Below are 22,297 nucleotides of genomic sequence, written 5' to 3' on the forward strand. Positions count from 1 at the left end.
CAGAATGCCACATTCAGCTATGGGCAGTACCAGGGCATGAGTTGATGCACGGGGGGACAGGAACATCACATCTAGATACCAGCCATCAAGGGCACTCCAAGAAATTCATTGGATCATGCAGGAGCAAAAGAAAAGAAACTGAACATACATAGAGAACAGTATCAAGTAGAACTTTACCACGTCTGACTGGCATTCTACTTGCTTATCAGAATTTACCCCAACTCAGATCAAGCAGTTCACCCTGCAGGGCCAGACACAACCAAAGGACCCAAAAATCCAAAGTGCTGGCAGCACACAATCATTTTTATTTAATTATTAAACCCTAAGAAGCAAAATTTATAGAGAGTGATGGCAAGAAAGAGAGAGGCACACAGGAAGAGAGGGTCATCAACCGTGACTGAACAAAGGTCAAGGTTAAATTGTGAGGATTCATTGTCTGGCAGGAGAGCAGAAGGACATGTCTTATTCCAGAAGGGAGCTAGGCCAGTATCTAAGGACTAACCACTGATAATCACTGTTAACTCAGCACCTATCTTAAAGCACTGACTATTCCAACAGGTCTTTGCCAATGATAGCCACACTCCCACATCAGATACTAATCATTCCATGCCAGAGAGAGTGCATAGAAATTCAAATGTCTCACACACACACACACACACACACACACACACACACACACACACACACACACACACACACACACACACACACACACACACACACACACACACATCAACTAATGCCAATTTACCACAGATCAGGTGTGGGAGAGTGGCAGGACCAAGTGGGTGTGTTCAGGTGGGTGAGAGGACGGGACATCTGAGCACCCAAGTCAAGTGTCAGCAGAAAATTCATTTCCACCCCACTCTATGCCCTGAATTATAATCAGTCTTGCAACCTATTCCTTGGGTGCAATGAGGCAGACCAGGGCTAATTCAAAATCCATTGCAGACCCGAGTGCATTATCACAAGAAGCACATTTTGTGCATCTTTGTAGAATTGATTTAAACTCCGCAAACAGCCGTTGACCCCTCTGTATCACCACAACCTCCCTGTCCTTCCAGCAGCTTTAGTGCAGAAATCCCTTGTAAGCCGTTACCAATGACAACCTCTTATTTGTTCCTGGGAGAAGTAAGATACGGTTACCCAAACAATGTCAGGAGTAACATCAGCTCCACTGTGTATTAGGATTTGCCTCAAAGAATCATTGCATTCTCTGTGTTGACAGCATTTAATTACTGTGTAATTAGCACCATTCACAAGATGAAATATTAATCAAAGTTAAAGGTGCATTCACATAACATCCTAACACATCCTCAGAAAAAACTTAATTTGATTTATGTACTGTGAATTACTTCTGGTGTAGTCACTGTTTGATATCTTGGCAGGTAAAATAGCCATCTCGAATGACCAGTTAATCTGTTTTTATTGGTTGCTGATTGGGATAGGAACAGATTCCAGGATCCCAGAAGGATAGGGTGACTGGATCCACAAAGTCAGAATCCATTGAACGAGCAATGTTTTCTAACATTGTTCATTCACAGCATGTGGACATCACCATCATTGATGACATTTATTGTCCATCCCAATATCCCATTCCACAAGAAGGCAATTAAGATGCATCTGGAGTCACAGGCAAGCCAGACTGAAGTGGGATGGCAGATTTCCTTCCCAGTGGGACACAAGTGAGCCAGATGGACTTTTACAACAGCCCTATTGTACCCTGTTGTTTCATGGTTGTCATTACTAAGGCAAGCTTTTTTTAAATTTCAAGTTATATTGAATTCCTTGATTTTAAATTTCTCAGCTACCATGCTGAGATTCAAACTTGTGTCTCTGGATTAATTAACCAGAACTCTAGCTGCTAATCCATTAACAAAAGTTATACTACTGCAGCTCAAAAGTTTGTTCAAAAGACTGCTGCCCATAAATTCCATTACACAGTGCAACTTTGTTTGAAAGTGTTTCATGATATATTTAAAATTACAAATTAATCCGGACTTCTGCATCTATGCAATAGATAGATGTGAAACTGTATTTCTGTCCTGCACGTGTGTGGCACCTCTGCTTTGTAGCAATGACAACACTCGCAGCTTTAAAGTGTGGGCCTTGAATGAAACAGGTCTTAATGCGAAGAAGAAATTCGACTCAGTTGTAAGTTTCAACACAGTTCCTACCTGAGCCTCTGTCAGGAGCCTGGCTGTTGTATCTTAACCTAAAGTTAAAAAAGTTGTAGGCTGGGTTTCATCCATAAGGTGGTTCATTTATTTTCTTGAAGCCTGCTCAGTGCACATGTCTACAAACACTCAAACAAAATGGTGTCTGCCAAAGATAAAAAGAGTGACACAAGATAAGCCCTCAAAGGCATCATGCCCCTGTTGGCTTGCAGGAGGGAGATGGATGGATGGATGGATGGATGGATGGATGGATGGATGGATGGATGGATGGATGGATGGATGGATGGATGGATAGATAGATAGATAGATAGATAGATAGATAGATAGATAGATAGATAGATAGATAGATAGATAGATAGATAGATAGATAGATAGATAGATAGATAGATAACTACATTTCCCATTCTCTCCAAGCTAAATTCAGCATTATCTCACAAAGTATTCAAATATGCTAAATCTCTCCTCTTTCTGATAGACCTTCTGCCCTCCACCTGAAGCAGAACACGATCTTTTCTGTCCACTGTTTGATTTGCACAGAACTCACAGGCACGGTGTCTGGATGATCCATGATCAGCACTTGGCCCTGTATTCCTTCATCAGCAGTCATCTCAGGCATGGGAAGACAACTGAGAGCATGTCCGTTTCTATGATATTTTCCTTTTGTAAACAATGTAAGGTCAAAACCCATCTTTGAACTCATGGGGAAATCATCTGAGATACAGGGTTCATTTCATGGTACAGGGAAATCAGAAGTTTGTGGTCTGTGTAAAGGGTGAAGTGACACCTATAAATGTACTCATGGAACCACTGCACTCTAAACGTGATATTTAAACCTTTTTTATCCAGCTGAGAGTTGTTTTTCTCTGCTGCTCTCAGCATTCCGGGCACAAACCCTATCAGCTTTTCAGAACCATCTTCCATTTGGTGGAACAATACAGCATCAATACTGTTTGATGATCCATCATGCAATTTACTTCACTGTCTGTAGAGTAATGGACAGGCGCATCAACAGATTGTAGCAATGCTTAGGATTGCACAATAGCCTTTTCTTCAGCTTCCGTCCACCTCCACCACGTGTTAGTTGCAGCCATTGGTGCCACAGAGTTAAAAGTATTGTTAGATAGCAAGAATTCATCGTGATAATTCAACAATCCCTGATATCCTTTAGCTCAGTTATAATAGTTCGGATAGGAGCACCGATAATGACCTTCACCTTCTCTTGAACTGGATGTAGTCCTTCAGTGTCTATGTGGGGTCCCTAATAATGAATGACATTTGTCAAGAAATTACACTTCTCTTTATACATAGGCCTGCCTTCTCCAGCCTTTCAACACTTCTTTCAGATTCCACAGTATTCATCCCTCAAGACCATGTAGGGTTGCTGCAGGGTCGCTATGTACTTGGATAATTATATATAACCAGTATATCATCCAAGTACTCAGTAATCCTGCAGCAACCCTTTATGGTTCTCTGAATAACTGGTGACTTTCCAAAGCATAGTCAGTTACCTGTGAACAATCCCTTTTGTGCGTTGACAGTCAAAAACTTCTTAGACTCTTAGTGTCTTAGACTTAGAGTGTCCTCAAACACTATCTGTTGTTATGCATGACTGATATCTAACTTTGTGAACTGCTGTCCTGCAGATAAAATAGCAAATAAGTTTTCTATTCTAGGAATGGGATACGATGCCAGAGACAAGACTCAATTAACAGACAGCTTGTAATCTTCGCAAATTCTGATGGATCCATTATTCTTTAACCTTGGCACAATGGATACTGGTCATTCAAAGTATTTAGCAGTTCAGTCACTTTCTCTCTGAACTTAGTTTTATTAATCCTATTAATTTCTGCTTCTAATTTTGGTTTCATTGTATAAGACATCAAACTTGGCTTGAAAAACCATGTTGGAAAATTGGGATTAACATGAATTTTGGCTAAGGTGTCCTTCAACATGCCCAATTCATCTTTGAAAACTTCTTCATGTATCCCAAGGACATTTCTGTCACGTTCCAGCCTCACCCCTAATGCAATGAATGTCCATTCAATCCAGAGCAATTTCTTTCAGCCAGCCTCTTCCCATCAGCTTCAGTCTGGAGCTCACAACAACTATTTTTTAAAAACTCTTTTATATTTCACTGTCATATCAGGAACTTCAGCTGTGCTAATGTGCCTACATAGGGTTTGAGATTTAGCTGTGCCTTTTCAAGTCCAGGTGTAGTGTTTTCTGGTCACGCAGCTATAAATCCAGCTGGTTCAGCAGTGTAACACTGGATCCAGTGTCAAGTTTGGATGTCAGTTCTCTGCCATTCATTTTCAGAATCAGTGGTCCTACTTTTGTTTCATCAGTCCCTTTTTCATTAAACGTTATGAACACTCTCTCTGCATTGTAATCTTCGTTTGCTTCCTTTACATGGTGAAAATGGTAGAAACTTTGGAAAGTTTGAGCACCTTCCTTTATTTTTTTTCCTTTAACTTTGCTTGTTCAACTTTACTGATGCTTATTTCTAGAAGCTTTGGCAATGAAACCTTTTAAACCACAAATGTGCCACGTTCTTTGCCTGAACCGGCATTCTGAGGGCATATGCTTCCCTCCACAGAAGCAACAACCTTTACTCACTTTTTTAAAATGATGTTTGGTTTACTTGGAGGAGTATTTTACAGTTTGTCCCAAGTGCACACTGTTACATGGACAACCAGTCTCTCTTGCAAGTTCTGCATGTTTTTACTTGTCCATTCCACTGTTTAGACAATTTTCAGTGTGTTCTTAAAGGTCATATTCTTGGCAGAACAGATTACCCAGAAGGCAGAAATATAGTTACAGTATATACTCAAGATCTGATCTTTAAAAACTGAAAACGGCAGTGGGAACTACTGCAGTAAGTAACGTGCTTTTAAACCATTTAAATAGATTAGCGATCTTAGATTCGCCCGAGGGATCTGACAGACTCGGCAGAACAGACCACCCAGAAGGTGTGCAAAGTACCTGGAAGTATTGGGGCGGCCTCCGTTGTGCCAGAAGGCTTGGTCACTGGGGAGGACTTCAGATAAAGACTGAGGCATAGGAGGTTGAGAACCCCACCTCCCTAGCATCCTTCTGGCCAATGTACAATCACTGGAGAAAAAAATAGAAGACCTCAGAGCAAGATTGTGTTATCAGAGGGACATTAGGTACTGCAGTGAACTCTGTTCCACAGAGACGTGGCTCACTCCCAACTCCCCAGATATGGCGATCTCGCCTAAGGGTTTCTCAATCCACCACATTGGGCTGGGGAAAAGGTTTCTTCTTTATGATAAACTTGTTATGGTGCACGGACATGGCGATCTTGTCCCATTCCTGCTCTTCCTGACCTGGAACACCTGGCAGTGAAGTGCAGACCATACTACCTACCAAGAGAGTTCTCCTCCATCATCCTGACTGCAGTCTACATCTCAAGATGTAGACATCAAGCTAGCACTTGAGGAGCTAAGTGTCATAATCAACAAGAACGAAGCAGCATTCCCTGACGCCTGTCACATCGTAGCAGGAGACTTTAATTAGGCTAGCTTGAAGAAGTCACAAGAGATTCTGCAGATGCTGGAATCCGGAGCAACACACGTAAAATGCTGGAGGAACTCAGCAGGTCAGGCAGCATCAGTGGAGGGAAATAAACAGTCAGCGTTTCGAGTCCTGAAATGTCGACTGTTTATTTCCCTCCATAGATGCTGCCTGACCTGCTGAGTTCCTCCAGCATCTTGTGGTGTGTAGCTCGAAGAAGTTTCTATCTAACTATTATCAACACATCAGCTATAACACTAGAGGGCCCAACACACTTAGCCACTGCTATACTGCCATCAAGAACGCCTACCACTCTATCCCTCACCCACACTTGGATAAATCCGACCACCTGGCTGTGCTTCTTCTGCCTGCTCACAGATAGACACTGAAGAGCATGGCACCAGTGAAGATGACTACGAAGAACTGGATGGAAGAGGTGGAGGAGCGAGTCAGTGAACTGGACTGTGTTCAAGGATTCATCAGTGGACCTAAATGAATATGCCATATTCTTCACCAACTTCATAAGGATATGTGTGGAAGAATGTGTACCCACAAAAACGTTCCAAGTCTTCCCTGGCCAGAAGCCTTGGATGAACCAGGAGATCCGTAATCTGTTGAGGACTAGATCTGTGGTGTTTAGGGTTGGGATTGCTGGGTTGGGGGGATTGGTTTGTAAGCACGTACTCAGGCAGATCCTCTTTAAGGTGTGCAGAAACAGGCTTCACCTGTGTTGTGAGGCCCTTTCCTCCAAGAGTGGCCTCTGGATAGCAAGAGCCACAGATGAATGATTGAAAGTTTTGGAAATGGCATACGGTTATGCATTACACTCCATGGTGCACGTCAGGAGTTCTCCATGTACTGGTTTGGAACTTCTTGCCTCTCACATGGAATCCCTGATTTTCAATTTTCCTGGGTAGTGGATTGTGATACAATCAAATTCTCAGGCACAGATGTCCCTAGATGTTCCACTTGAAGTTCACTGTTATTTGCCGGCATTGCCATCTTACATTCCCAGGAAGAGCTGAAATAGGAAAACTGTCATGCAAACTACATTCACAACTGGGCTCTCTCTCATGTAAGCTCACTCCCCATTGGACAATGCCAAGCTCCCGGGCAAGGCTGATTTCACCTTAGTTGAAGTGTAATTACAAATGCCCATGAATGGAGATCCCCAGATATATTTCACACGAATCAGTAGTGTCACCTTTGTGGGCATGAAAGTCTGAACAAACTAAGTATCTCAATATTTTGGGCTTCCTGCAGAAGGCATGAGTTGGAGCAGCTTCCTGACAGGCATGTGATTTTAACCTCCGTGATTTGTAAGGTGGTTGAAAGTTGCGGAGGAGAGGGGTTGGTTAAGACAGATTTATACCTTCATGGTAATGGAAATTACAAAACTATGGAAAAAAAATGAGGGCAATAACAGTTGTAGTAATGTGATTACCAGAGGTACCAAGATTTACCAAGTTTACATTTGTTATTCTGTCACCACTCAGTGAAACAAAAGAGGCTCTGGAGGTTTGGGGTGAATGTATTAAACAAAATAAAAAATAATACATAAACATTTAGGTGCAGCAGCACACACATGTGAATATGGTCACAACATGGGCCTGGTCATGTCTGTACACCTGAGGTGTGGAGCATTTATAATGTGGCATGTGTGTGCATGCATGTGCCTGTGCATGCATATTTATAAAGTTTGTTGTTACAGCAGCAAAATGAATCAAGAAGAAAGCACCACAACAGCGAGCAGCATACACCCCGACAGCAGTGCACGTACTGTGAACATCCTCAACTAGATCAAGTAGGACAGTGGGTGGGAAGGAACAGAATTCAGATGCCTCATGAGGTACAGTACAAAAGTGGATGATGTGAAAAGCCAAGCGAGTCAGGGAATCTCGAGTTTGTTGTGGATGCAAAGTTTACTGAGCTGGCTGATCAACGCACAAGCGAGCTATTGATTTTATTTTTCCATGTATATATATTTCTTTGCCTTATTTTGCTCTTCTTAACCCTGCCCAAACCCAACCCCATCCTTCATCATCCATAACCCTGCACGTTGAGCACCATTGCCTAGGATTAAAATAGGTAATTTAAACTTCAACTTTTAGCAAACCATAAGCAGTTGAGGACTTTGAAAGCCCGGGGGAGAAGGTGTTCTTCTTTGATTCATCCAAGGGATGTGGGCTTCGCAGGCTGAGCATTTAATTGACCATCCCTAGTTGCCCTTGAGAAGGTGGTGGTGAGCTGCCTTCTTGAACAGCTGCAGTCCTTGAAGTGTAGGTATGTGCTGTTAGGGAGAGAGTCACAGGATCTTGGCCCTGTGAAGGTGAAGGAACGGCGATATATTTCCAAGTCAGGATGGTGTGTGTTTTGGAGGGCAACTTCTAGCTGGTGGCATTCCCATGTTTTTGCTGCCCTTGTACTTCTAGCAGGCACGGTAGTGTAGGGGCAGGCACAGTAGTGTAGCAGTTAGCATAACGCTATTACAGCCCCAGAGACCCGGGTTCAATTCTGGCCACTGTCTGTAAGGAGTTTGTACGTTCTCCCCGTGTCTGTGTGGGTTTCCTTCGGGTGCTCCGGTTTCCTCCCACATTCCAAAGACGTACGGGTTAGGAAGTTGTGGGCATGCTATGTTGGCGCCGGAAATGTGGCGACACTTGCAGGCTGCCCCCAGAACACTCCACGCAAAAGATGTATTTCACTGTGAGTTTCGATGTACATGTGACTAATAAAGATATCTTATCTGATCTTAAGCTATTGTATAAGGAATCTTGGTGAATGGCTGCCATGCATCCTGTAAATGAGACAAACTGCTGCTTCTGTGCGCCGGTGGTGAAGTGAGGGAATGGTTGTGGATGAGGTGCCTATCAAGGGGGCTGCTATGTCTTGCATGGGGTTGAGCTTCTTGAGTGTTGTTGAAGCTGCACTCATCCAGACAAGCGGAGAGTGTTCCATCACACTCTTGACTTGAGCGTTGTAGACAGCGGACAGATTTTGAGGCATTCGGAGGTGAGTTACTCACCACAGGATTCCAGCCTCCGACCTGCTCTTGTTCCCACATTGCGAATTTGGCTCCTCCAGTTCGGTTTCAGCTTGTGGAAGCTCTGACTCTGACCCCCAAATCCATGTTTACAGGCAAGTCTGAAGCTTTGAAGTCAACAGTATGCAAACAATAAAAGCATATGTGACAATTATTCATACATTAAAACTTTTTTTCTCTCTCTATTACCAAGTGGTTTATAGTATAGCTGCAGGCAGTGTTTACAAACCTCCATTACAGCCTCAGGTAATTTTAGTGATGAATTTCACCAATACATAGAGTGCTGATATGATTATGGAGCCAGCATTCTTTCCTTAGAAAATCAATCTCACTTACACTAGGAATAAACCCAAGCCATAAATGACAGAACAAATGATTTGATCACACTATCCTATTTATCTCTCCCTCTAGTAATGATTCACTCCTGACACCATTCTGTTACTGCCCCTTACACTCTGTGATGACAGTGATTATAATGTGATGGAAAATCTCTTTGTTATCCTCTCCAATCCTCAGCACATCCTTAACACAGGTCTTCCAAACTGTAGCAGCCCTTGCCTTCTTAAAATACCTTTTTTTTTATAAACTGAAGCTTTAAACACATTTATCATTTGGTTTACCTCATTTTGTTTTATTTATTCATTCATGAAATGTGGACATTCCGGGCAAGGCCAGCAGTTTTGTCAATCACTAACTGTGGTTGAGAAGATGGTGGTGAGACAATTTCTTGAAACTACTCCCATCCAGATTTCTGTTTCACATATCCCTTATGGTTTCCTGCAATGTAGACCCTCTCCCTCCCTCTAAAGCCTCTATTTTTTTTTGCTGCACTCTGCATCCCATGCCTCCATAGAAAATCCTTGTATTTTACTAAATATTTTTTCTCTGGTAATTTCTGTTTCTGGACTTTGGCTCTTCACTCAGGCTTTGCCATAAAACCAATGCAAAAGATTCTATCCTCCAGTAAAAAAAAGTGTTTGGAAATACCATTTGCATTGAGGAGTAATAAATAAATGTGATTGAGAAATGCAATTGTTTATTAGGTAGATTTTGTTAGGTTGGTAACTCTTTGCACTCGAAACCAATTTAGCGATATCACTGAGTTCTATCACTCTCGGTGCACAAAACACCTGCCATGGTTCTCCGTCTCAATAGGAGGCAAAGGCATCTGTATAAGATAAGTTATCTTTATTAGTCACATATACATCAAAACAAACAGTGAAATGCATCTTTTTGCGTAGAGTGTTCTGGGGCAGCCCACATGTGTCACCATGCTTCCGGTGCCAACATAGCATGCCCACAACTTCCTAACCGGTACGTCTTTGGAATGTGGGAGGAAACCGGAGCACCCGGAGGAAACCCATACAGACGCGGGGAGAATGTACAAACTCCTTACAGACAGTGGCCGGAATCGAACCCAGTTGCTGGCACTGTAGAGTGTTATGCTAACTGCTACACTACAAATATCAAAAAGGCAAAAAGCTGGTTGGAAGAACTCCAGAGTGAAGATTGGCCTCTTCCAACCCAACAACCCTCAGTCCTTGGCATCAAACATCACTGACCAAGGAAGTTTAAAGAGAACATAGGCCATAACTCCCATTAGGAATGGCAGGAGCATGCAAGAAGAAACTCCTGCATAACAGTATTGCAGGCAACTTGTTCTGGTGAATGCAGGGGCCAAGATCCATGCCTTAAGGGGAAAAGCAATGGATGAGCCGCAAAGGCTAAAATGGAAAGAACAAAAGGGGAAAAGCTGGTTTAGGAATTAGACAACAGAAAAAAGTCAGGGTGCAATGTAGTGTGAAGAAAGAGGCAGGAAGATGGAGTGTGTTCAGCGGCAACCGAAGCAGGGAGGGCTGTCAATGAGTTCCTGATTCTGTGACCACTCGCCCAACCCCTTATCCTATGCCCCAAACACAGCAACCAGTCTCAAGCCCAAATGCACAACCCCCTCCCCAAACTTCCCCACTTTCTGTAAGATATTCCTTAAAAGCTGCCTCTTAAAACATGGACTATAAATGGCAGAAGCTGGAAGTACTCAACATGTTGAGCAACATCTGTGGAGAGAGAAATGGAGCCAACACCTCAGGTTGATGACCTTTCGGTAGAACTGGGGAATATTAGAGATTAACAGGCTTTAAGATGCAGAGAAGTGAGGGGGTTGGTGGTGGAGGATGGGTAGAAGAGAAGGAAAAGCAAGGCCCAGGTTATGGTGGAAGGCAGGAGAGATTGAAAGACAAAAGGAAGGCGGTGCAGGAAAGAGGGTGTATAAGGATTTATGAATAGTAAAGGATCAGTTGGGAGGCAGTGTAAGTGGGAGAGGCAGAATGAGTTAGCAGATGGACAAAACTGGAAATGTGATTTGCAAATACTCAGGAAGATGAAATTACTGAAATCCATGTTGAATTCAGAAAGCAGTAATTTACCCAGTTAGGATATGAGAGACAAAAGATAGAGAAATCGGGGTGGGAGTGCAAAAGCTCTCTGATTTGATCACACTATCCTATTTAACTCTCCTAGTAATGATTCACTCCTGAGACCACTCTGTTACTGTGTGATGGGGCACATCGTGAACTGAGCAGAGAGTCCAGGACCATGCCGGCAGTTTTTCTTTTAGACCAAGGACTGTTCTAATGACTCCTACTTTGGTTCCACATCAGCTATTGTCCCACTATGTTCCTGTCTCCTACCTTGGGATGTTTTACGACGTTAAAATTTCTACTTATATGCGAGTTGGAGCTCTTGTGCCTTCCCCACTCTACAAACCGTACCTTTGTTGTTTCCATTGAATAAAAGTCAGGGAACATCTCAGCAGCATGGATTTTGTCTCCTCCCCACCACCCTCTCTACCTTCACCCCATTTCATTCACCTTGAAGGAAGGCAAAAGAAAGGAAGAGCACATTCCTGCTAGGAGGGCCAAAGTCCTGCGTGGATTGAGTTCCCACAGTCGTGCCTAATGACTATTCATAACCTCACTCTCTGATGATCGGATGAAAGAGATTGGAAACTCAAATGTGTTTGAGCAAAGTAATCAGTGTTGTTAGTGAGCTTCCCCACTGAGCTGAGACCCAACGTTACACATTTCAGCATTATTACCATCTTAATCACTAATTCCTTTCGCACGCAATTAAAAACTCTTTCGGAAACTCATTTAAATATCCAATTAATATAATGAAGCTGCCATAATGATAGGTGAAGATGCACTAGGAACAGGCGACATCTATCCCATGGGCAATGCCTTTAAACTTTTACATCCAGACAATTAATTGGACTGGCTGCTGTACACATACGTTAATGGAACTTCTTAATTGTATATTTATACTATCCATATCTATCCCAATATAAATAAAGTTGAAGAATAATGCATTTGAGATGCACCCTCCAACCTCAGTCTCTGCATCACACTTCGATGTCACTCCATCATTGTGGTCTCATTAGGCAGGTTCCTCCACCCCACCGATAATTTATGGCAATCTATTCCACCAGAGCTCAGATATCTTTATCTTGATTGGTTATCTAGGGTGGATAAGGGAGAGGCGGTAGATGTTGTGTATTTAGACTTTCAAAAGGCCTTTGATAAGGTGCCTCACAAGAGACTGATTAATAAGATGAGAGGTCATGGAATTATGGGCAGGGTAGCAAAATGGGTGGAGAATTGGCTGGTTGGCAGGAAGCAAAGGGTGGAAATAAAAGGATCTCGTTCTGGTTGGTTACCGGTTACTAGTGGTGTGCCGCAAGGGTCGGTGTTGGGGCCTCTCCTTTTTACCTTGTACATCAATGATTTGGATGATGGAATAAATGGTTGTGTGGCTAAGTTTGCGGATGACACCAAGATAAGTGGAGGAGTAGGGAGCATAGAGGAAATAGAAAGAATGCAGAGGGACCTAGACAGTTTAGGAGAATGGGCAAGAAAATGGCAGATGAGATTCAATGTTGAGAAATGTGCAGTTGTACACTTTGGAAGTAGAAATAAGCGGGTAGATTATTATCTAGAAGGAGAGAAGATTGATAGTGCGGTAGTACAAAGGGACTTGGGGGTACTTATACAAGATACCTTAAAAGTTAACCACCAGGTTGGATCGGTGGTTAAGAAAGCGAATGCTATGTTGGCATTCATCTCGAGAGGTATAGTGTATAAAAGTAAGGAAGTGTTGATGAGGCTCTACGGGGCGCTAGTGAGGCCTCATTTGGAATACTGTGCGCAGTTTTGGGCCCCGCATCTTAGGAAGGATGTGCTGACGTTGGAGAGGGTTCAGAGGAGATTTACGAGAATGATTCCAGGAATGAAAGGGCTTAAGTACGATGAGCGTTTGTCGGCTCTTGGACTGTACTCGCTGGAGTACAGAAGGATGAGAGGGGACCTCGTAGCGACATTTAAAATGTTGACAGGTAAGGATAGAGTAGATGTGGCTAGGCTGTTTCCCTTGGTGGGCGTGTCCAGGACCAGAGGGCACAATCTTAGAATTAGAGGGTACAGTTTCAAGACAGAGATGAGGAGAAGTTTCTTTACCCAGAGGGTGGTGAAATTGTGGAACTCCTTGCCACGCACAGCAGTGGAGGCCAGATCAGTGGGGGTGTTCAAGGAGGAGATAGACAGATATCTAAATAGTCAGGGTATCAAGGGATATGGGGATAAGGCTGGCAAATGGGATTAGAATAGTTTTTTTTTCTCTCTCTTTTTTTCCCACCCCATTTCTTTTTCCCTTTTCCTTGGAGCAGACTCGATGGGCCGAATGGCCTGCTTCTGCTCCCTTATCTTGTGATCTTGTGATCTTAATATCCAAATTCATAAATTTTGCAAATGAATTAAATTGCAAAGCATTTCTCTTGCCCAGCTAACTAAAGGGAATTATCCAAAAGCAAATTAACTAAATTCATGATTCTTTTCAAGAGAATGTGAATCATATTGTTAGAAATAAAAAGCAAGAAACCACAAATTCTGGAAATAAAGAGAGAGAGCATTGGGATTGTTTAGGATCCATGGAGATGGGATGTTATAAATATCTCCACAGGTCCTGATGAAGGATCTCAACCCAAAACATCGACCGTCCATGTCCCTCAAAAGATGCTGCCTGACCCGCTAAGTTCCTCCAGCAGTTTTTTTTTGCACCAGGTTCCAGCAGCTGCAGTCTCTGGTGTCACTATGTACTTCCACAGGTGTTGTCTGATCTGGTGAATGTGTCCTGCACACTCTATTTATAAAACGTCTGTTCCATGAGCTCACATCTATTAAGGATCTGTGTTCTAAATGAGCAAATTCTCCACCAACTCCCCACAACTTGACTCAGCCCTCTCCAACCACACTCCCCCCAACACTCCTGAATCTCTCCCTCATTCGCTGCCCCAGCGCCACACACCTCCCCAAACTCCTCCTCACCAGCAATTCCTACTATGTGCCCCAGCACTCCATTCTGTAATCTTGTCGCTCTATCATTTACTCTTTCACCAGCCATCCATCCTATCTGCGCGTGACCGTAGATGTCCCCACCAGTGGGTGAATCTCGAATGAAAGGGCATAGCTACAAGATTAGGAGGTGGTCATTCAAAACTGGGGTGTGTAAAACTTCTGGCAGACGGTGCTGTATCTCTGGAATTCTTTAACCCAGAGGGTTGTGGATGCTGGACCATTGGGGGTACTTAAATAAGATGTACATACAGGGAATCGAGGGCTATGGGAGACTGGCACAAATGAGATGAGGCCTGGTGCAGTTCAGCCATGATCATATATAATGGTGGGGCAAGTGTGAAGGATCAGGTAACTAACTCCTGCTTCTATTTTCTCATGTTCTTATGTAAAACTTTGTGCCCTGCCCACCAACTTACCTACTTTCCAATAACACCATCTCCCAAACCCTACCCCATCTGTCCTCACTGAATCCTCTCTGCATAAAACACATCAAGATTTCAGAAGCAACCCAATGTTTTGAGCCGCTGACCTACAAAACCTGGAAACCCTGATTATTCTGACTTCATCATTTTGGAAGTACTTCAGAAATAATTTCTTGCACTGTAAATACTATGTAAATTTTTGTCATCACTTCTCCCTACCAGCTTGCAAACTTACCTTGGATAAAATATGACTTCTGTCACTCGATTGGTGAATTTGTGCATTGCTGTGTTTTACATAGAGACTTATGCAAATTTGTCAGTGAAAGAAGTCACACTCTAGTGGGCCAATCAAATTACATTAGAATTACTGTTTGAGATATTTATTCTTTTCCTTTTGCCTCTTGACTTCTGACTATGAGTTAAAAGTAAAACATTGAAGCATAACATTATTTCATGCAGGGTCTACAATGACGTCACAGGACTCTGTTAAAACCTTTGGATTACCTGAACTGCTCTCTAGGCAACTGCCCAGCCAGCTATTCAGAAAGCCCCAGTAAAATCAAGATGGCCAGGATGGCAATGAGAAGATAGAGCTGTGTTCTTCTGTATCTGTCCTGTATATGCTGGTTAGGAAACCTCAATATCAACCAACCTTCCCATACCACATTGTTTCCAATCTGTTGCATCTTGCTGTGAAAAAAGTAAGAGTAAAAATGTATGGGAAAAGAACATATTAGCAAGTATTGAGGCCACAGTTTCATATAACTATGGAGTGAATTGTCTAAAAGCACCAACTGAATAGCATAAATCAGTGGGTTGCATTGTACTGTGAATCACATTAGCTAACACTCCTTTGTTATAAAGCAACATTGTGTGCTTTGAATCCCTGTGAGCAACGTCTCAGAAGATGGACATAATTATAAAAGTGATGCATCCAATATGTGTTTTATCCATTATATTTCAGCGTCTGTCACACGTTAGCGTCCATCACACAGCTTACACACTGCTTGATTGGTCAAAATGCCACATCCTGCTGGAAGGGCAGAGAATTATAGTATCTTACTGTTCAGCAAGACTCTCTGAAAGAGCCATTTACTTTGCCCCATTCTCCTGCCCTTGCCCCACACCCTTTTAAGTGTTTCCTCTTAAAATATTTATTCACATTTTTAAAAGCCATTATGGATTCAGTTTCCACCACATTTCCAGTAAGATATTCAGCACACCCACAGCCTTTTGTGTATAAGAAGGATAATACTGCTCACTCATTTGCCATTGATCTTAAATCTGTGACCTCTTATAACTCACTTGCTGATAGTATTAAGAGAAGATAAGATATCTTTATTAGTCACATGTACATCGAAACACACAGTGAAATACATCTTTTGCATAGAGGATTCTAGGGGCAGCTCACAAGTATTGCCACGCTTCCGGAGCCAGCATAGCATGCCCACAACTTCCAAACCCGTACGTCTTTGGAATGTGGGAGGAAACCGGAGCACCCGGAGGAAACCCACGCAGACACGGGGAGAACGTACAAACTCCTTACAGAGAGTGGCCGGAATTGAACCCGGGTCGCTGGGGCTGTAATAGCGTTACGCCAACCGCTACACTACCTTATTTACTTGGGCAGGCACGGTAGTGTAGTGGTTAGCGTAACGCTCTTATGCTATTATATCTTGTCTGATCAGAACTTTGAAGAGCTTGGGACATCTGGGAGTGTTCCAAGGCTCACAGTCATCTGCTGAGATTTCTTTACAATCCCCTCCCCCAAGTACAATCATCCCAGCAGTTAGATGACTGCAGGGCACGAGGCTGCAGGTGCTTGGATATTACCATCTGCCCCCATCCTACCCACCCCACCCCCCCATAATTTCTCTCCCTCTTCCTACTTTCTGTGGGGATGTGGGAGTAGCTCCTTGAGTCCCCTGCAACGTCCCATAATGAAACAAGGCTGGGGCCCCAACAAATGGTTTATGTGGGTTTCACACTTCTTCTTTATTTTTTGCACTAGATGGTCCTGTTTAGAAAAAAAATTAACGTAGCATTAGGCATTTTTAAACAGTTTTATCACTGTCCACCCACCTTAAAAAATCAATCTGAAGCTCAAGTCTGGCTGTTAATTCTCTTTTAAACTTTTACCACTTAGCAGACATTTCCTCTCTTTATCCTTCCCCTGGGGTTTATCACTCACAATTCTCTGCATTAATTTTCATGCAGGAGCATTTGTTTCAGTTGTGAACATGTCTACAACCTGCTGAAGTTGCACACAGTCCTCTGATCCCCAAACATTTCTGAACTGCCAGCTACAAGTTACAGTGCAGTGCTCAGTATATGTTTGACCCTTATTTTAGCTTCCAATCTCGTCACATCCAATCTGTTGCAAACCATCCCTTCGTCCCTACACAACTCATAAACAGAAAATGCTATTCCTCTTTTCACCAATTTCACTGTTTCCAAGCAAGTCATCAAGAATTCTAAATCCTTGGCCTTATCCACATTCTGGTCCGCATCCCATTGTCCTCATCTTCCCCTTGTCCTCTAACCTCTCAAGTCATTGAGAACTGATTCTATGATTCTCACCTTCACCTGGGGCTTACCCCATCCCAGGTCTGCATCCTCGCCTACCCTCCCACCCCACCAATACCCTTGTTTACACCCCCTACATTTCCAGGACCAGATTACCATTCATTTCTGTTCCATTCTGTTTTACAACAGCCCTTCAATTAATGAAATTGAAATCTAAACTAAAAAGATAATGGTGAACATTTAACTGATGGGTTTGGTTCTCTAATGTCCTGTTGGAAAGGAAATCTTCCAGCCTTGCCGAGTCTGATTCATATGTGACTCCAGAACCTAGACTCTTGACTGCATTGGGAAAGGACCTTGCAAGCCTGCCAATGCCCTGCTGAGGTGCAGGAGGGTGTGTTGATGTGGGCCTGACCCCGTTGCCGCGCAACGTCCCAGTCAGCTGGACGTCGCCACACTACCTGTCCTTTGTGGAAAAATTCTTCCAGACCAACACCTTTGACCACAAGTCCATCAGGCAGTGTTCGGCACATAACATCTTGCAGACACTGCTGGAGAAGGACTCGATGGATACTGTGGGGTGGTTCCCTGAGCAGACTGTCCAGACCATCTGGTAGAATGCCTCATAGCCAGAACTCAGCAACAAGCACCAAGACCTCGCTTGGCTGGCGGCGAGAGGGGCCCTCGCAGTCAGATCCTCCCTGCATGGTCAGAACATCACTCCCAGCGCGCACTGCCCCCGGGATGACTGTGCTGGGGACGAGATGGTCGCCCACCTCATTGCGGGCTGAGGGTTTGCGAGGAGGATGTGGCAAAAGATGCAAGGGTCCTTGTCATGGTTCATCCCCAGCAGCTGTGTAACAGAGGATTCTCTGATCTTCGGGCTGTTCCCAGGGACACACACGGAGACAGACATCAACTGCTGCCAGAAGGTCATCAACTCAGTGAAAGGGGCTCTTTGGTCTGCCCGAAACTTGTCGGTCTCCCAGCACTGCAAGACTTCCATTGGGGAAAGCTGCCGACTGGCACATTCCAGGCTGCAGGAGTACGTGCTGGGGGACGCACTGAAGCTGGGTGCAGCCAACGCAAGGGCTCGGTGGGGAAGGACAACAGTTGAGGTTTCTTCTGCCACTGGAGATGGAGGGGCGGGGTCAGGCGAGGAAGCCCCTTAAATGTTGTAAATATGGGATAGGGGTATCACCACAGGGAGCCATACAAGTGGCGTCGGTGCTGTGGGTTTAAAAAAAAGGTAACACTAATGACTGATCCGTGTACGAATGTAAAAGTTTGCACTGTTTTATTGTTGTATATAGTTTGTTTTTTTATGATGAATAAAGTTTATTTTGTAATTTTAAAAAAATGTTTTGAAATTTAGTGCAGCTTCTGCATAGGCCCTGTGGGAAAAGACAACAGTCTATGATTCTCCCACTACAGGACACTGAGGAGCTGGGTCCTGTGTAATAATCTATTACATAAACTACTGCTGATGGGATGTTTGAGAATGAAAAAGTGACATTTAAGCATATTGCATGCAAATGTAAAAGTAGCATTTACATATTGCTGAAAGAATCACAGATCACATGGGCAGGATGTGTCAGAAGAATGTCCGATGACAGAATACAAAAGCAGCTACTTTATGAGAGCTGACGCAGGGCAAACAATCACACAGCAGACAGAAAAAGAGATTCAAAGACTCTCTTAGAACATCCCTGAAGAGTACATTGGTACATTGACACATGGTACATTGACAAGTAAAACTGAGAACAACAAGCATTGGATGGTATTGTTTTGCGTACCCACATATAAAGTGATGCTTGCTCGTATGAGGAAGCTAGATTGGAGAAAGAGGAGGAGCGAAGGACTGAAGATGCCGGAATCTAGATGAAAAACACGTGGGTGCTGGAGGAACTCAGCAGGCCAGGCAGCATCCATGGTGAAAAACAGGCAGTCAATGTTTTGCTGGAATCTAGATGAAAAACACAAAGAAGGTTCCTGACCCGAAACATTGACCGCCTGCTTTTCTCCACAGCTGCTGCCTGGCCTGCTGAGTTCCTCCAGCATCATCATGTTTTTCATCTTGGAGAAAGAGCAAAAGAGAATCTTGAAAATCAGTAACAGCAGATGCTACAACGTCCCTACACTTCTGTGTGAAGAAACATTCGAGCCCAGATTGGTCTAATTAGCCATCTCCATACACATCACAATACTGTAGACTAGGTATCATGGTCTTACAGAAGAACAAGTGACGAACGACAATCTTTGTTACAGTGAATGGTCCAGTGAATGCCATGTTCTGTTTGTATAACTGTATATTTTAAGAACTGTACATTTTTGGAAAATAAATCACTGAGAGTCAATGGATGATTAGCTTTCCAGCAACACCCAGATCCTGTGAATGAATTGAAAAACAATCACACTGCCCCTTCAGTTATCTCCTTGCCTCTTTGATCTGCCTCCAACAGCAGGTCTTTTTTGGTGTTGTTTCATCCGCCTTCAAAATCCAAAGTGAGATCCTCCCTTTCCATTCTGTTTTGCCTTTCACCTGAATATCACCATTATTCTTCAGTAACAAACAATCTGCTGGAGGAACTTGGCAGATCTAGCAGCATCTGTGGTGCTTGTTCTACACCAAGAGGCAACAGAGAGCTCCTTATGGAGGAGAAGAATTGATCAATCCTGATGCAGGTTTTCGATCCGAAACATCAACAATTCTTTTCCTCCCACAGGTGCTGCTCAACCCATTGAGTTCTCCAGCAGATTGTTTGTTGCTCCAGATTCCAGCATCTGCAGTCTCCTGCATCACCATTATTCCCTACAATTCTTCTCCACCATAAGGAGCTCCCTATTGCCTCCTGGTATAGAACAAGCACTACAGAAATATAAATTGTTTGCAATTTGTGGAACTTGTTCTAATATAGCAATGCATGTGATTCCAGGACATCTTGCAGCATTTATCAGTCAATGCAGTCAATGGTGAGACCTGACAATAAATATAAAATAGATGCTAGGAAAATTCAGCAGTAAGTTATTTCCTCAGACTGGAGGGAATGTGGAATGTGTTACCACAAGGAAGAGTTGAGATGAATAATAAATATCTATTGAAGTGATAGATAACACACAAAGGGAAAAGGAGCAGATGGAAATGTTTATGGTCTTAGGTGAAGAAGGGTGGGAGGGAACTCCTTTGTACCAAAAACACTTTTCTTCTTAGGCAGTCCCCTGGGATTGACGATGACTCTCACTTCTATTATGGTTCCATGGTGCTGTGATGGCTGATGGGTCCTAGAGGAGCACTTGAATCAAAGCATAGAATGTATGGACCAAGTGTTGGTAAATGGGATTAATATTGATGGATACTTGATGTTCGGCATGGATGGGGATGGGCCGAGGGGCCTGTTTCTGTGCTGTATGAACAATGAGTTTATGACTCCTGTGCAGAACCGCAAGCACTTCCACAGGTAGGGCAGGTAGGTTGGGTGTTTTGGAAGTTCTATGCTCTTTTAACCATTTTCATTTGGTAACGCATGCTCCCATAAGATGCTTAGCGCCTTGACAGATGCTCCTTCTCCATTTTCAGAATGGCCTAAGGATTTCCATGAATTCACTAAAATGTTCCAGTTTTTCAAGGAGGCTTTGAGAAAGTCCTTGAAGAACTTTGTCAGACCTTCTGGGCCTTCTGAGCTAGTTTCTTTGCTGTAAGTACGCAATACCACCATGTAACTGTAACTAGCTTTGAAGTGTGGTTGGAGTTATAACAGAGGCAATGCAAGTGTATGAGGGAAACTTGTTCTCATGATGTGAACTGACAGACCAGTGTGCATCCGACAGAGTGCTAGCACAGGTCACAGGGTAGAGGAGGACCAGTTCAATCCCTGCTGCTGCTGCAGGAAGTCCATAGGTTACGACAGGGTTCCATTCCTGAGAACCCTTTGTGACCCAAACTGTTCATAAGTTGGAAGTGAACAACAACTGTGTGTGAGAGAGGATCGCAGAAACAGCCGTGACTGGAGAGCGAGCAGGCGCAGGAAGAGCGGCCGCCAGCCGATGTCACGGACTCGAGTGTGCGAGTGAGTCTGCTCAGTTCTCCCGGCTCTGCTCAGCTCCATCCAGCCCCTGATTGCTGGGTATGCAGGAATGCCCCGTTCCCACACGGCAGAACATGCCTGTAGACCTGCAGCAGCCGGCAAACCCATTCCCGTCCATCTGTCGGTCTCCCAAATGCTTGTTCGTATGTAATGTGTCCGTAAGTTGGGTGTTTGTAACCCGGGGAGCACCTCTGTATGACTTCAGCCAAGAAAATTAAATCTACCCAGCTTCAGACAAAGAAGGACTATGAACAATAATAATCAGAGCTATCAAAATAAGTGTGAATTTATAAACTTAATTACCTGGAATCAGTAATATGCTCCACTAATTCATAAAAAGGAATGTCATTCCTCTACACGGAAGATTAAGAAGTTGAAAGGGATTAAACATATATATTCTTTTCAAAGATTTGTATCTCCATTCCCTGGCACGTGGAAAGGAGCTGTCTACAACACTGCACTTCTTCAAAGAGAATTTATAAATAGAAAGAGCCCGATAACACCTGAAATTGTGAAAATGACAGCAAAGAACTTCACACTTAACAGAAAGGCTTTCCGCAAAATCTCTATTTTTTGCATAGGAGTGGCGTGTAGTGTTCCGGTGTCGACTTGTTGTTCCTGGAGAGAAAGCACGTTTCTGTCAGGTGAAACAACATGCTAATTGTGCACAGCATCCTGGTATGCTCTGTACACTGGCAGCTGCCCAGGAAGGTGCTGGAGGGGAATGGTGACAGCATAAAAACTGCAGGGTCAGAATAGACATCCCCAGGGAGGCAACAATCATCAGCAGAAAGTCATCAAACAGCCAAAGCCCGGCCTCTGGCTCTGCTCTCCATTCCTGCTCCAAGATAAATACCATGGGGATAGAATGAGTTCCAGGAAAATTTGCACTGTGTGCAGTGGTATTTATAAAACAACAAATTACGGAGCCTTTAAAGCAGTAATAACATCCTGAAGCACGTCACTGGAGAAAATATGATTCTGTGCAAGAACAGAGATATGTGGCAAAGGTTTATGGAATGACCTTGATATGGAGAAGTTCAGGGGAAGAACTTCTTGTTAGGCTGGCCCGGAAGCTTAGATCACATGGGATCCAAGGTGA

The sequence above is a fragment of the Pristis pectinata genome, chromosome 28 (genome assembly GCF_009764475.1).
Source record: "Pristis pectinata isolate sPriPec2 chromosome 28, sPriPec2.1.pri, whole genome shotgun sequence".
NCBI lineage: Eukaryota > Metazoa > Chordata > Chondrichthyes > Rhinopristiformes > Pristidae > Pristis > Pristis pectinata.